At 33.8% G+C, this 16,864-nt stretch overlaps 1 protein-coding gene and 1 non-coding gene across 2 annotated transcripts in view; one reads left to right on the top strand and one right to left on the bottom strand.

Annotated features, from left to right (window-relative positions):
* The window catches only part of LOC149411840 (zwei Ig domain protein zig-8-like), a 78,711-nt gene that overhangs the window by 30,153 nt on the left and 31,694 nt on the right, over positions 1 to 16,864 (top strand). The window lies entirely within an intron of this gene.
* Positions 3,259 to 3,330, bottom strand: TRNAG-UCC (transfer RNA glycine (anticodon UCC)). Its single transcript has one exon. It is a non-coding gene; the product is annotated as a tRNA-Gly (tRNA).

Raw genomic sequence — 16,864 nt, forward strand, 5'->3', positions numbered from 1 at the left:
GGATCTCATTTCAACAGCATTCAATCTACTTTCATCCTTTCTTTACCAGTTCTATGCCTCACTTCCATACATCAGGGTAGGTACCAGCACTCCATTGTGGACTGCTAACTTTGATTCTTTAGACAATTTTAATGTTACAATTTTACAACTGTTTTACATGTTTTGACTATATTAGACCAGATTTCGTGACATTCTTTCAAATTTAAGAATATTTTTTAACCAAATTTAGGAAACTTTACAAAAATTTTTTTTGCCCAAATTGACCATAAGTACTTGAGAAAATAAAACTGAACTAGAAAATAATATAAGGGCATACATCACATATCGCATCAAATACGTACAAAGTTATTGGTATGGTAATGCGGTTCAATTTACAACCATTTCAACTCAGATAAAGTGACCGATATATATTATAACGACTCAAATTATATGCGCTACCAAAAAACTATCCTTTTTTTAAATAATGAGTTTTTACGACAGTTAACTTTTACTTGATTCACGGTTATAATTTATTTGTTAGAGGCGAGATCGGATAAAAAAATCCAATAATTTACGCATAAGTGTTACAGAGTACCTCTCGTTTACCAATGGATTTTATCGACGAAGAGTAAGTGCTTTTACCATACTAACATTCTACATACGGTGCGATTCTGGTTGCGCAATTCTCATCGCTTTTTTTGTTGCGCATTGACTTAAATACACATACGTGGCATTCATCAGCATTTATTTTTTCACGTGAATAACGCACAAAATTTCCAACAGCTCCCACGCGTCCAGAGCCAGTGGCACTATGGCATCTCCATTTATGTTAATTTGTGAGGCTAGAGGTAGTGGGAAGATTAAGGAAATGAGTAAAAAGGTAGGAAAGTACCTGGCTATTCAGATCTGGTCACCAAACACGGTTAAAGCCATTTCAAGAAATGTTTCGATTCTAAGTGGTGTTGTTTCGATTTTCCACTCTGGTGAGTACTATGGAGGATATAAAGTACCTACTTCCGATCACTGTAATTCAATGTCACTACTCGTTCCTCTCGTGTTATCTCATTTCCATTACCCTAATTTTCCCTTCTGGGGATTAAAGATGGCTCTTTAAATTTTCGCAACAACTGAAATTGAATCCTTATGTATTTTATTTCATCTCAAATACTGGGAGCAATACCTAAAACGGAATAGTATTTGCTATTATTTTGTTAAATATTGCCTATACTTCCAATGCTTTATCACGACTAAGCAATCAAATAATGTTAAAAAATGAATATTTAGCGAACCCAAGTCTCGTGTGATAAATCATTATATTTTCCAATAATGCAGCCTGTTCTGGTATAATTACACTTCCGCGTTGGCTCGTGAAATAGAACTTCCTGTGGAAATGAATTTCTTGGAATTATTCTTGTGGAAATTCCACAAGCCTTTGTTTTCAGCAAACTTTTCGCAAAGAACCCTGCTCAATGGAACGAAATAATATTGCAAAGTATTTGCAAATGCAATTTCTCAAAAGAATAGGTTCCGGTGCGGAAAATCCCCGAACCTCGATCAAAGAAGTAAATTTCTTTGGAAAATGTCAACTTCTTGAAGTTATCTATGTAATTTTATTATTATTAGCGAATATTTTGTACGGACCCAGTAAATGCATTACACTATAAAATAAACCTTCTAATTAAGAAAATTTGCATTTCAATACAATCAAAGGAAGAAAGCCTGGAAGAAGTAGTTTCATTTGTGAATATGTATGTTTTACGAATACCAATCTTTATTCTGAATAAATCTCGACACTTGAAAATGGTCAAATACATATCGTTCCGGTTATGATCGGGTTGAAATTGCTTAATCGCGACCACTACCTCTTTGTAGTATGTAGATTTACGTTTTGAGGCTTAGGCCAAAAAATAATTGTGTCATCATTTGAAAAACTAATCACGCTTAATTATTGAGCAATCTTGAAAAGATGGTGGTTAGTGGAAAATCCAACAGATTAACCCCGTGGGCAACTTCGGGGGATATTTTTTACAGACACCAAACTACCATAGTTTCTTTTTAGGAGATATACATCCCAGCCTGACGCAATTTCATAAAAGTTAAACTATCTCATTTAGTACTGCTGTGAGAAATATGATTTAAGAAATGCTAGAAAGAAAGAACACCACGCTTTTAGTTTGCATTAAAAAAATACCGTAAATCTAGCTAAAAAGGAAAAAAATTTCAATTTCGCAAATTTAAAAAAAATTAAATGTACAAAGTGAAATGACAGTAATTTTTATAAGACCTTTGTCGAATCAAATGTGTTTTTTTTAGTTTCGTGTAAAACGATAATTACAGTTTACACAATAAAAACGTCAATGAACGACTTTGAAAACTTTAACTTTGTTTGCTTTCAAAAATTTTATAACTTTAATTGCATACTTTGCTTTGTTATACTAAAACTAAAATCTTGAAGAGTCTTTCTTCTGCATTCAAGAACAGTATTTTATTTTGACATATGTTCAAAAACAGCGAATCTACCGGAAATCGAATGTAATCTCAAAATATTATCCGTACAATCTGCATTCTGACAGTTCTCATATAATAAAAAAAGTGGGTGTGTCAAGCCTACGCAAGACAGAAGTGAAACTTCTAGTTTCAGCTGATGCTTGGCGTGGCGCAGTTCGCTGGTGTCTGAGAGAGAGGAAAGAAGAGAAGAGAGAGAACGTTCGTGAGCGGCTCCCCCACCTCAACAAGGTTTCACTTCAAAAATGCCACAGCCGAGAATCGAACCTCGCTTAACTGATTGAAAGCCAACCACGCTGAGCACCAACTGTAAGCAAAGCCGCATAAATTGATTATATTATGTAGGTTCTGAAAATATGAGAGCTTGTTATGTTTTATAATGTTACCTACATCACACCCAAAATATAATATATTTTTAAAAATAATGTACAATGTACAGAAATAGAATCCCACACAAGATCGCGTAGTGCGCTCTAGCGAACGGATATTTTATCAGAGGGAGATAGTTTTAATTTTTTTTTCTGTAAATTATTACATATTATCAAAATAAATAAATTAATTAAATAAATGTAATACAATTATCATAATATACGGATTAGATAATAATTTTAATCCAACACAATAACGCAAAGCGCGCTCTAGCGGAGTAATGTTTTATCACAGTGAGATAAGTGTTTTTATTATTTTGCAATATTATTTTCTTTTAAAAAATGTTCTGACCTACTAAAAAATAAGATATTGAATGAAAAAGGCGTTAAAAACAAAAAAATAATGTGCGATGGCCGAGAATCGAACTCGGATCAACTGCTTGGAAGGCAACTATGCTGACCATTACACCACCAACGCCAGTTGTCGGGATGAGCTAAGAAGCATTTATATGTTACTTCAAAACTTTGACTAGATCAAATGAACTTTAATCGGTGGTGGGGGTACCCGCATTTTCGTTTCGGTCATGAGTCGGTTTTACTCCGGTCCTCGAAATTGCATGACGCGCGTAAAGAAGTTTCACTTCAATAATAATAGGAATATTTGGATGATTTGTATAGCGCCGTTTTTTTGCAAAATCACCTCAAGGGCGCTGTACAAATTTATAATACATTTCTAGAATGATCTATGTTATTACTAACTATATACGGAGATAATATACAGTACAATACTGACCCCGGTAGGTCACTTGAGATTAACACTTGATTAACATTAACTAATTGTTTATTAGCGAAATTTACATACAGGATTTAGGACATAATTTTACAATTTTATATAACTAGACTTTCTCTCAGGAATGAAATATTTAATTTAATGGTATGACAGCTTAAAAAGATAAATTTTTAGTTCATATGAGACGTACATTGCAAAATATCACAGGCCTTAGGGGTTAAAACATTTTACAAGTATTCATTTGTAGGCCAGTGCAATTAGCGCCAAAAAGGGGGTCGCGATCGAAGTAATTCCGGTAGTCCCAATTTTTTTATATGTTATATAAACTGATCCCCTGATGTAAAATCTGAGTTTACGACCTTGGCGCACCTGTGCTCGCGCCGCCATTTTGAAAAAACTGGCCAAAATCGGGCAAAAATCTAGTTTTTCCCAAATATCTCATTTCCAATGCAAATTTCGGCTCTTTTGTACATATATGCACCTACACTAGTTAGGAGTGATGAAACGAAAGATCGTGGCCGTGCTGCTGAAATCAGGGCGTGCGATAAGGCAACACATTTCCTTTTCCATCCTTCTGCCTTTCCATGTTTTTTTTTGCCTATCACTCTCTCATAAAACTCTGATACTGTATGTGGAATCACCGAGTTCACATCTTAAAGAAAGTCATCTGATGGGCTGTAATTTTCCAATGTGTACACTTGTGATCGAATATCTTCTCTAATAATATCTGTAGCAGCTCTTACAATCCGACGACGTTCCTCCACGGGGTTGGAGCTCCTGTCTTGATACCAATGGTTAGTAATTATTTTGTAACCAGTGTTTTTGAAGCACACTACTGGTGTATTTTTCCCCTCTCAACAAAGAAGATGTCGTCACCGTAGTGGCTCTCAAGTCTCGCTCTGACAGTTTTTATACAAGGCTCAAAGACTCCCTTTATTTTACCCATTAACTGTTCCTGTGTAAACTGACATTCGTCTGAACCAGAGATGTGCTTTATTTCAAATAAATCCATTTCAAATGGAAATGCAAAATGCAAAATGGGTATTTTGCATTTTGCATTTTAAATGCTTTTCTAAAAACCATTTTGCATTTTGCATTTTAAATGCTTTTCTCAATGCATTTTCCATTTTAAATGCTTTTTTGCAACATTCTTCCTACTATCTCCACTCATCTTTTTTTCATAAGCGCCAAATATCAGTCGGTCCTCAACCTCGCTATGAGAGATAATTTACATTTGTCAATTGAGTGATACCATTACAAAAAATACTGATTCAAATACTGAACATGGCCATGACGCTGTAATATTAAATGTTAGATAGCAGTTTCTATGTTTTTACGTTGGCAACATTAGTCCCGCGCAAATTTTTTTGTGGTTTCATAATCTGTAGTCGTGGTGTTTTTAGATTTACCATCATGTAATATGTTTGTTCTACATTGATGTCCATTATTAACCCTCCGTCGGGCGCAGCCGGCCTCAGAGGCCAACAAAAGACATTTTTTCCCTCTCCAATTCTCAAAGGCGGCCCCCGCCCTTCCCCCATTTTACTCGCCTAACTTTAGGAACCTTACACGTCGCCCGTCTTCAGTCAGTCGTCGGTCTTTACGCAGCTCACTTACACCTTACACTCAGCTTCACAGGCCGCCTGCGCCCGATTGCCTCACAATTTTGAAGGTGACTTTTTTCAGGATATTTTTATTTGCAGTTGTTCATTATACTCAATTATGCCTGTTCTGTATGAAGTTTATCAGTATCTTGAGAAATAAGTTCTGTATTGGACCCTGGCCTTTCAGGCAGAGTGCGCCCGATTGAATTATAATTTCAGTTTTAGGCATTTTATATACATATGTTTCTGCCGAAATGGCTAGAAAAGATGATCTCTCTCAACGCAATGATGCTGATGATATGGTGACGTTTCTTCTCGATGATGATGCTTCTGAAGATCCAGCTTTGGTTGAAGATTTAGGCGATGAGAGCGACATCGGACAACTAGCTCGGCGAAGTCTGAATACAAGTGGAATGCCGATTCAGTTGCAAACTCGCTTCCAATAAAACACATCCCCTACAACACCTCAAAAAAGGCGAAAGTGTGGAATATGCGTGTTTGAATCAGGATTTAGGAGGATGACGAATTACGAATGTTTAGGTTTTCATCAACCGATCTGTTTACTCCACGTAAACGCGCTGTGCCAAACTTGTTTTTCGGCTGCTGATTTGGGAACCTCATCGTCCATATCTGGCTACGGCTGCAGTCAGTAGAGACTACCACCTACCTTACCTTTAAATTTTTATTACTTTAAAACTTTTATTACTTTTATGGATCTCGGTTTGACCAATTATTTTGAACACTGTTTTTGGAAAATTGTTTATTTCAGTTTATGCTTGGTAATGTTTAATAAACTGGTTATTTTGTGTTATATTTGGTTTAATTCCTTTCTATAGATCCTAGTAAAGACTACGTGATAAGTATTTTGTATTAGAATTAATATAGTGGAAGGTGGGGACTAAAAATATATTGGTGGCCTCTCAGGCCGGGTGCGCTCGATTTCGGTTCGCCCATAGGTGTGCCTGACGGAGGGTTAAATGACAAAATTGTTTAAAAATTCTATAATTATTTTAATTGTTTGACCTGAGAAACCATTTTTCATTTTCAATGCATTTTGAAAATGGGTATTTTGCATTTTGCATTTGAAATGCTTTTCTAAAAACCATTTTGCATTTTGCATTTTCAAATGGAAAAATTTTGACCCATTTCCATTTTGCATTTCAAATGGTTTTGGGTACCCATTTTGCACATCTCTGGTCTGAACAAGACGCATGATATTTTGCATCTTTCGCCACCAAGTCAGAGCCTTCAGGCACTAGAGCAATTCGTTCAATCACTTTCTGGGCCCACTCATCACCCCGTTCTCTAGCTGCTCTGATAATCGTCTTATCTACATACAGCTGCTCCACATTATGCACAGGATTACGTCTTGACGCAGATAACTTATTCTGCATTTGAAGATATTCTTCAGTAATTTTTTCACCATAAATACATTTTTTTATCTTTTTTATGTACCTTATCATCTTAATTGTATTAATAATCTTAAATGTATGTTGTGATTACGTTGATAGGCATGTCAGACCAAGCTGCGAGCACAAATGTAGTGGCTTGGCCTATTTTAGTGGTCTTCCCATCGGGAATGTATGGCGACCGATATGCTGAAATAGTCTATCTACTATATTTATAGCTAGGTCTGACACAGGCATGACGATTGTTGTCAACGTATATGTTCATAGAACAATAATTGTTAAAGAAAAATAAAATCAAGGAATGCCAAGTTTAAAACACCTAACCTCTTTTCAATTTTTGGCCTGGTTTTGGTGGATTAGAGTTTGGATACGTAATAGAGATAAAAAATATAAATTATATACCTATTTCTTTAACGAAATTTTATTTTCTACAAAATTATTATCAATATATTTTTTACAAAATTGTACTGGAAACGAGGTATTTATAAAAAACCAAACCTAGTCGGGCAAAAAACTCGTTTTTTCAAAAATATACGCACCTTTACGACTTTCTACCTCGGTACCTATTAAAGATAGAAGAAATTTGTTTTCACAAAAGTTGTAGGTTATTTTATGTTCTATTATACTTGTTAAGGTATTTTAGCCGAAATTTGCATTGGAAATGAGATATTTGGGAAAAACTATATTTTTGCCCGATTTTGGCCAGTTTTTTCAAAATGGCGGCGCGAGCACAGGTGCGCCAAGGTCGGAAACTCAGATTTTACATCAGGGGATCAGTTTATATAACAAATAAAAAAATTGGGACTGCCGGAATTACTTCGATCGCGAATCGCTAATTGCACTGGCCTATTGTTTTTAATGAATCTTTTGAAAAAATATATAAAATACGTATAATATACATATTATAAAATATCTTTCACATTTATTTATAGGGAGGTATTGTTGATTTGCTTAATTTTAAGAATGACCGAATCAGAAGTTTTCGAAAATATCAATCACCTTACTTTAATAAATTCATCTACCTGTTTCAGTCCTACTGGAGGTTGGACACCACCATCATTTAACCATCAATAACATCGATTTAAATTAATTTCTTAATTTTTTTCACAAGTCTCATTGTGTCATGCCTATAACAATCATCCCTGTGTAAACCTTCATTGAACCTTCATCAGCGAAGACTAAAATGTATTTACTTGACATAAATAATATCTTCTCATCCGTAGCAATACCTTAAAAGATTCACACCCCCGCAATTATTCAACGAAAGCTTGTTTCAAAATATTCAGATAAATTTTCCGATAGAGAAACCGCTAGATAACGAAATGTGCCGTTACAACACGCTGATAATGTTATCTGACTGATAACACTGTGCTACAGGGTAGAATTATATGGCATGTCTGATAAATGGCAGATAGCGCTGACATCGCAATACGTTTCATAAATACACCTTTGAATTCAACCTCACGATTTTTTTAAACGTAACGCATCGCTTATGTAAGCATATTTTTTATCAGAATTCTATTTTAGTTTTAGCGTACGAACTAGGCGAGAGTATGTTTCAGTCACAACAATTCAACTCTGGAAAACTCAGTGGCAGCCCTTGGATATTTTTTTACAATAACATCACACAGGAGGCCCTGAGGAAAATAATTTTCCTCAGAACCTATGTCAACATTTGGAATGCTGTGTGCAGGGTCTTTTTTTGAGAAAGGAAGGAGAATAAGTTCTGGGAAGGTAAAAGGTATGAGGGTTGGGTAGAAATCTAGGGATCTATGTGTCCAGGACATATTAGTATATCCCTCCTACTGCGGTGCAAGGCGATGGGTCGAAAGACCAGTTGGAGGGGTCAAAGGGTCTCTAACTAGCCTCTCCCGATCTGGCACGCCACGCAGCTGGTGGGCAGGCACATCCTAAACACACCTCACCCGATGAACCCGGGCACCTCTGCTTAATCTCCAAACGTAACGAACCTCATTTAGTGACCTATGGCAGAGGTGTTGGTTACCCAATATATGGTTCCTGGGGTGGTACTCAAACCCGCCACCGAAATTCGATGTAAAAAACGTGCATCAATAATTTTATCTATATACAAACTCAATTCCTTCACGAAAGGCATACAAAAATAATGTTATATTGGTGACTCAATCCAATATTGTATTTGTATCCCTCTCTTGAAAGAATTGAGTTTGTATACTGACAAAACTATTTATTCTTATTCATATTGCATATGTACGTGCGCAATCAAATAATTCGTCTTCATATTGTAAAGCATAACTTGCAAAAAGCGTATTTTAATAAAATTAATTAAATTAACGCCATCTATGAACATTTTAATTATAACGAAACGTTAACGTAACGTACGTTACAATCTATGTGTTCATAGATTTAATTATTTTAAGAAAAAACACTATTGTAATGCTAGGACAAATTATTGAATATATTTAACTGGATAATGTTCCCGAGTTCAGGTTATTCTTAACACAGAATTTATGGTATTTGATAAAAAATTAAACGTATATACATACAAGATATTCCACCATCTATGTCCAATCCTTCTGTAAAAGAGTGTAATGTTTTTTTAAATGTAAATATTGCACAAAAGTTCTAACTGCCCGTAACTGTCCGAACCAGTAAAACTATTGCATCCCCAATTTGCGTTGTGGAACTGTAAGGAGTAAGGAAGGAAATAGATGTGGAAGAGGAAAGCTGGAAAGTATCTGGGTACTCGGATCTTGTTACCAAAGACGGAAAAAGTCAGTTCAAGCCACGATTTTGAATTCTGGTCTTTCACCGGGGTGATACTGACAGTATCTACCACTCCGGTTTGAAGTACCTATATCATAAAATATAATAATTTATGTTGTTTGTTCGTTAGTCCTGCATGAAAACTGGTCGAATGAACTCAAATCTGAATTTAAGTGTCATTTCCAAAATTGGAAACCCTCATTTCGATCATTCAGAAAAGTGATAAATTACTATCCATAATATTATTTTTATTTTAAACCGAAAATTTTAACTATCATTTTCAAAATTGGAACTGGTTTAAAGGTAATTCAAACTAAAATATTTCGAATAATAAACATATTTCATAACGTTTTCCGTACGATAATGGTAATACCACGTTACAAAAGCTTAGAATTTCAATATAACTTCATATAACAATCATGCTAGTAGCGCGATTAGGGAAATTACCCTCGGTAACTTATATTCCCCGGTTGTTTCGTGTTGTTAACCAATACCCCCCGCAGGTAATTGCAAGGCTGTGTTATTCTATACAACCTTATTTTTAACAATATTTTCCGCCAATAAGTACTGGCATTAAGATTATAAAAATGGAGTTTATTCAATAATGGGAAAGCGTTGTTTGTTTTGATTGTTTACTAAAAATAAACTAAAATATTGGACAGTTATTGTTTTCTTAAATCGGAATATAATTAAAGATCGGAATTTTTTTAATAAATACTTCGGTCTGTTAAAGAATACGAGTTTACTATCGTGAGATAATTACAATGAATATCTAGCACTAGCATGATATTCATCTAGTACTAGCATCAGCTGTACTCGTAATCATTCCGGTACAGCCGACATGTTGTCTCTGTCATCTGGCGTTACTACCGTCATCTATGGAAATAAATTAAATTTACATTAACTGAATAACAAAAACTTAGATCCACATACTTAGACATCTGTTGGGTGGCATTTAAACTACAACTAATTATCAATACTACATTTACTATCATTAAATGCTCAGGGAACGTATTGTTGCAGTGTAGGTCAATTGATTTGTCGATTGTGAACCATTAATTAATTTCATTGCTAGGAGAGGCAGGTATGAATGATTAGAGTTGAGGATTATATTGCTAATTATAGAATTGATATATTACATCTGAATAAACTGGTCTCATTAGCCTAGTGATTAAAGGCGCTGTTCCCGTAAGATAGATATCTAGGGTACGATTCCCATGTGCAATTGCTACCTTTTTTTACGTGACTTGTAATGTTTCGTTTAGGTTTTACTAGTATTATCTTATTCTTCATTGATTAACATAAATCTTTAAAATAACCATTGCCTGCCAAATGTACACAGATAATATACGAGTAAATATGGTAATGATAAATTATTTCTCAATTGAGTTGGGCAGTTTTCTTTAAAAAATACGCATTTTGAAATTAGCCTTCAACCATCAGCTGTATTTTAAAATCTATTAAAGTATTTTTTAATGAACATATACAGTAGGTAAATACTTCAAAAGAATAAAAGATCCAATATTTATTTTTTAAATAAATCACAAAAGCTTTTAATAATGATGAAACAATGTAATCTCTTCTTCCTGGGGATTACACGATTTAAGACATATTTACGATAAACATTTAAACAACGTAGAAGCTTTTTCATCAGCTTTTTATGCTTGTTTATAGATTACAAAAAGTTTAACTTTTTATGTTTTTTCTACTTAAATATTTTGCAGAACTGTTGTTTATGTACATTTTTCGGCTTCTGAACAACAAAATAATAATATTCTTTCTTGTTTTTGATGCTGCTTTTCTAAGTTCTCTTAAAAATACCAAAGGCGAGTATTTGTTCAGAATCAAACTACATTAAATTTTAAAATTTTACTCGTCAATACGAACTATGCTTAACCTGAATTTTACTTTTAAATGTAGGATAATGAAAATTTACACAAGGCACTAGACTGAATATAAAAATTTATAAATTGAAAAAAATTAGAAGGTCATTTTAAAGGCAAATATATTAATATTATACGTATTTCAATTTTTTGTAACATAATTTCTACAGCCAAAAATACAAGATATTTAAAAGTTTTACTATTAGTTTTTAGAATAATCACATCATTTTACCGAATTCAGGGTAAAAATCCCGTAAATATTAATAGAGACGATGGAGCTAAGCTCAGCAGTTCTTGGTATCCGGTAATTGAGGGCTAAACCAAAACTAAACGCAGAAAAACACTTTAAAATTATACGTCAATGTCAGCTCTGAGAGGGTTGGAGCTGGCAACACGGTATCGCATCTTCATACAAAAGCATACATTTCACCACAACCTTACATTACACATCTGCCCTGATGATGGACACTGCAATGTTGTCCGAAACGTGGCTAAAGAAGGGAGTAGCGAAACATGGCAAAATACCCCCAACACACATCACACGAATTGAACTGTCCCGAATCGTTGGATTGACGTGTTATATTTACCTGATGTTTAATTTTCCGTCCACTCTTGGTTTCTTTCAACATTTTTGTGCATTGTTTTAACACATTCGCTTCAGTGATCTCAATTCCATCATACTTGTTCTTTCGACCATGCTTTACCAGCTCCATGTTGCAACACACATCACACGAATTGAACTGTCCCGAATCGTTGGATTGACGTGTTATATTTACATGTTGCATTGCCATACTTCGGGTAAATTTCTCTTCTTTCTGAGTTGTTCAATTTCAATTCTCATTCTATTGTTTTGAAGAAACAAATAATTTCATCCAACAAAAAATCGAACGACCGAGTGATTTGTCTTTGAAATCTAAATTTGCTTTAGATTCCAAAGTTTTGTTCAAAATAATACAGAAATAGTTATGTTGAATGAGCGTAACGAAGTCCTGTTTTACTCGACCATTTGGCGTGGTCCGATGTTCTGTAGGGAACCCGCTTGCACAGCGCACGTAAAAAAACGGTGCGCCCTACAGTATAAATTTAGAATCATGGAATTCAATACTTTTTCAATACATTAATTTGTGATAAAGCACAAAGAAACAATACATACCATCTGTCTGTAGATCTGTCTGTAAACTTGTTGGATATTAAATGTTTATCACGCCGTTTTTATCGTGGTTCCTACAACGAGTTTTCAGTTAAGAATAATCAATATTATGGTTCCTACCTACGTGAAGAAATAAAAAAAATACTTTTTTTACTGAAAATATTCATGGTTTATAATTAAGTAGGTAGGTCTCTTTAAGTACCTACTTACAAATTTTATGATTTTCGAAGAAATTTTGATTTTTATTTATTATAAGAAAAAATTAGAAACATAATTTTTTTGACACAAGATATACTGTTTACAGAACTACATAATAACTGTTTTTTTACGGTCTTCATTTAAAAAATTCACTGCATTACATTATTTCGTTTCTCGGGATATTCAGGTATTCCGTTTCTGTGCATATTCAGCTACTGAATTTGTCGGTTTTCCTTGCATACTTACAGTTTTAAATTAAGCATTATACTGAAGTTTCAGGTCTGTTTTTAGTGGAAGTTGTGATGAGCCCTAGAAGTTGCTCGTTTAAATGTGGCCTCAAAATACTAACACGCGATGGTATGAAATTATGATAATAAGTGAGGAATTTTTACATAATTTATATGGGTTATTATTTCACGTAATATGAAATTTGAATATAATTATAATAAGTAGTTATAATACCTACTTGCGACTCGTTTTAAAATGGAAGATACAAGAGGTCGAAATACGATTATTAAATAATAATTCGAGTTTGATTTTGACAATACGTCATGTAATTTCATATATATTTTTTGAAGGTGTATAACCATAGAATTGTGGGTAAAGGTAGGTAAAGATGTTATTAAGTATCACTGTGTCTTTATTATGTAGAAATTATTGGTGTATGTATCGTCTGGATGTGGATCTGTGGTCAGTGATGTTGTGGTCAGCTGATGGTAAAGATTAAGGAAATTTCTATGTTTTTCCAGTGAGAAGCTCGACACTGTGAGTGGTGGAGATGAAGGGATGATGAATTCTTACAAGCCGATGCTTGACACCGTGAATGGTGGAGATGAACGCTGGCAAAATTCCCTGGCCGATGCGTGATACCTGCGTGGTAGTGGGCGTGAACTTGAGACGAGCGCTGGGCTATTTGGCTAAATGGAACATCTATTTAAATTTCTATCGAAGGCACTTCTAGTTTTCTTATTTATTCTATGTGTGTAACAGACTGTGTTCATTTACTATACATATAAGCAGTAAGAATTTCCCAGAAAAAAATGCCAGAATTTTTTTTAAACACCAAATAGAGGACTCGTTTGTTTTTGGGTTTAATCTCAACCTATTATTTTCGTAATTTTTGATACGTGTCTTATTGTTTCACTACTACGTAATAGTGTTGTATGTACACAGTATATGACGTGTCATTTTAAGCGAAACACACTCTTAGCGACCTAGTATTTTTTCAAGTGAAAGTAGCAATAACATAAAGTATTTAAAAATGACACAAAAAATATATTATTACGGGTTAGAGTTATTTTGACGAAAACGGTGCTAAACAAATTATTCCAGTATTATTATCAATAGGCGTGTGGGAATGATTCGTGAGCGGTGGAGGTATCAAAAAAGTATGGCAAATGGCTGATTTTATAGATTACCCAGTGGATTCAATTTCTACAATTTCTATACGGTTTTAAAATCAGCCCTCGATGTGCCGGTAAACCAATACAGTACCCAATTGGCTATAGTCCCAAAGCGCATATTCGTGTTATCTATTCTCGTCGACGAAGCAAAAGAGGCACTAGAAGTATATAAAGATTACCTTTCACACGTCAGGGCCCAAGAGACCAAAGGCGAGACTAGTTTTTCCAGTAATATGATCAGGATGTTTAAGATTTTGATAAAAAAATTATCCTTCTTAAATGTAACTTGCCGTGAGAAAAAAATGTTGAAAATGAGATTCTTGGGGATAGGGAAAAGGTTCAAAATCGCATGGCTCTTTTTTGTCTGTAATGAAAATGGTAAGGGAAACTGATTTTTTAGCACACCATTTCCATCATGAGCTAAATATTAAAAAAATACACTTTTTTAAAAACGTGATGCTATTTAAAAAAAATTTTTAAACTTCTTCGAAACTTATCATCTTGTCCAGGATGTTTTTAAAGAGAGATACACCTTTGTATATATCCCCGAAAGGCGTGAACTATTCATATCACAATGGAGTACCATAATATCTGAAAAATCACAGCAGATATAAAGTGAATTACCTGTGTGAAATCTGGTTTAATAAACTCAATTTTGCTTTGATTTTAAGTGTAATTGTCAATATTCGAACTAAAAATGTGAAGAATTCAGACAAAAGATTAAGTACCTACCTGTAAAATAACATTCATCTCTAACCTAATATTTTTTGCAGAAAATTATTTTAATTTCCATTTTCAAAAATCAAAAATGATTTTTCAAAAATTCAGACCATCCCGTGATTTTTCCCAGGTCTGAATTAGTCAAACATACTGATGTCGGTTGTCTGTACTGTGCGTTTATATTATGTGAAATTGTAGTTCAATCCTGGTTCGATGAAATCAAGCTTGCTTTGAGTTGTGTGATTTTCAAAACTGATTGCATGAAGAATGAATTGTTTTTTTTTTTAAATTGGAACTGATTTGTCGAGAATTCAGACTGTAACTGGGTTTTCATTGGTCTGTGCTATTATTATATTACGCCTGTTTAATGTGCTATAAGGATTTCTCCCTGATTATTAATATTATTAAATTATCGTAAATTGTGGTTTGTATATTTTGTGTAAATTATTATATTATACAATCATAACATAATGTAAATTAAATATCTCTGTTCTAAAACAATACTCCTTTATATTCATAAATACAAAACACGAAAAATAAAAACAACACGTATATTAGAAAATACTAGATCTCAGGATCAAAAACATATCCAGCAAGTAACTACAAATACAACATTTGGCCAAAAAGCTTCCTATACAAATTAGTATAATGAATAATTATTAGCCTGAAACACAAATATAAATTGAAAAAACCTTTCGAGGAAAAATAATGCAGTCAACGGGAATTGGATCCCTGCCTTTTGATTACCGGTCAGGTGCACGGAACCACTGTGCTACGTCGGTTTATTTTTTCACCTCAAAATAATTCAACGGATACTAGTAATTTATTCAACAATTATCGCTTTTTCTTCCTATTTATACTTTGGTACTTAACTAGGCAACAAAATCCTATTGTTATTCAAAACTCACAAATATATTTTAACATTTAAATCGCAAATAAAAAGCGGTTTACAAAATATAGGGAGATCAGAAATAGAAAATATAATGACATCAAAAATACAAACTGAAACCGAAATCACTAAACTGTATTATAAAAGACTATGTAATATATTTATAATTATTTAAAAAAAGACACTAAATGATACATTTATAATTACTTCGTGTTATTCATACTACTAAATTTTAATAGTAAATAAATGAAATCCTCAGCAAGGAAGATCCCAGTGAGGATATTATTTTCTCTATTTGTTACAAAAAAGGAAGATAAAAAACATTCATTATTATGATTATTATAAATCGCCTTTCGTGTGATTTTTCACAATAACAGCGCTATAAGAACGATCATTTTTTTATTACTGCAAACAAATAAACATTACCGAAATTTAAATGTGAGAACCAATCTCTTCCCGACACTTTCATTGTGTTATAACTCTCACCAAATCCTTTCTTGTCGCGTTCATTTTTATTCTGATAGAACGGCCTATTATTCTCTAGGCCTAGGCCCTTTTCCTGATTTATGCCCTTTAATGGAACCATTAGCCCCGGACCCTCGGCCCTATCGCTTTGCGTCCCATCAAAGCACGTACCCCCATAGACAAAGACATAAATTACCTAGTTTATGAGAAACAGATAAATAAATAGAAGTGATTACTGTTTGACCTTAAAGCTGGACCGTCCACAAAGTAGGGCGGATTCATCGATTTGATCGTGTTTGTTCAATATTTGACATTATTTGTTAAATGTGAATGCCGTTATTATTACTATTAGCTTTTAGTAAATCATTTCACTATTATGAGCTGTTTAGAGCAACAAAAGGCGAATCCCAAAAACTGAACGGATAAAGACATAAACGCATTATCGTTTATCTCTGCAATGGGTTGAGATTTTTAGAGTTTTTTTAACAGTAATAATGTGATTAACAGTACTGAATGATACAGTAATGAGGCGTATGTTCAAAGCTAAATTAAACGAAATGGATAAGATTACGAAATTAACACTGAGAATATTTGGGTATAAAGAGCGAGCGAACGAATAAAGTAGTGTAATGAGATTATGTGTCGCCTTCTTCTGAATGCAGATAAATGTAACAACATATCTTTTTCTCGAAAGAAAAACACAATATTATATCCATACTTAATTAAGAACAATATTTTAAACAGGGTAAATGTAAT

The sequence above is a fragment of the Hesperophylax consimilis genome, chromosome 24 (assembly GCF_061612785.1).
Source record: "Hesperophylax consimilis isolate HC1 chromosome 24, BYU_Hcon_1.0, whole genome shotgun sequence".
NCBI classification, from domain to species: Eukaryota; Metazoa; Arthropoda; class Insecta; order Trichoptera; family Limnephilidae; genus Hesperophylax; species Hesperophylax consimilis.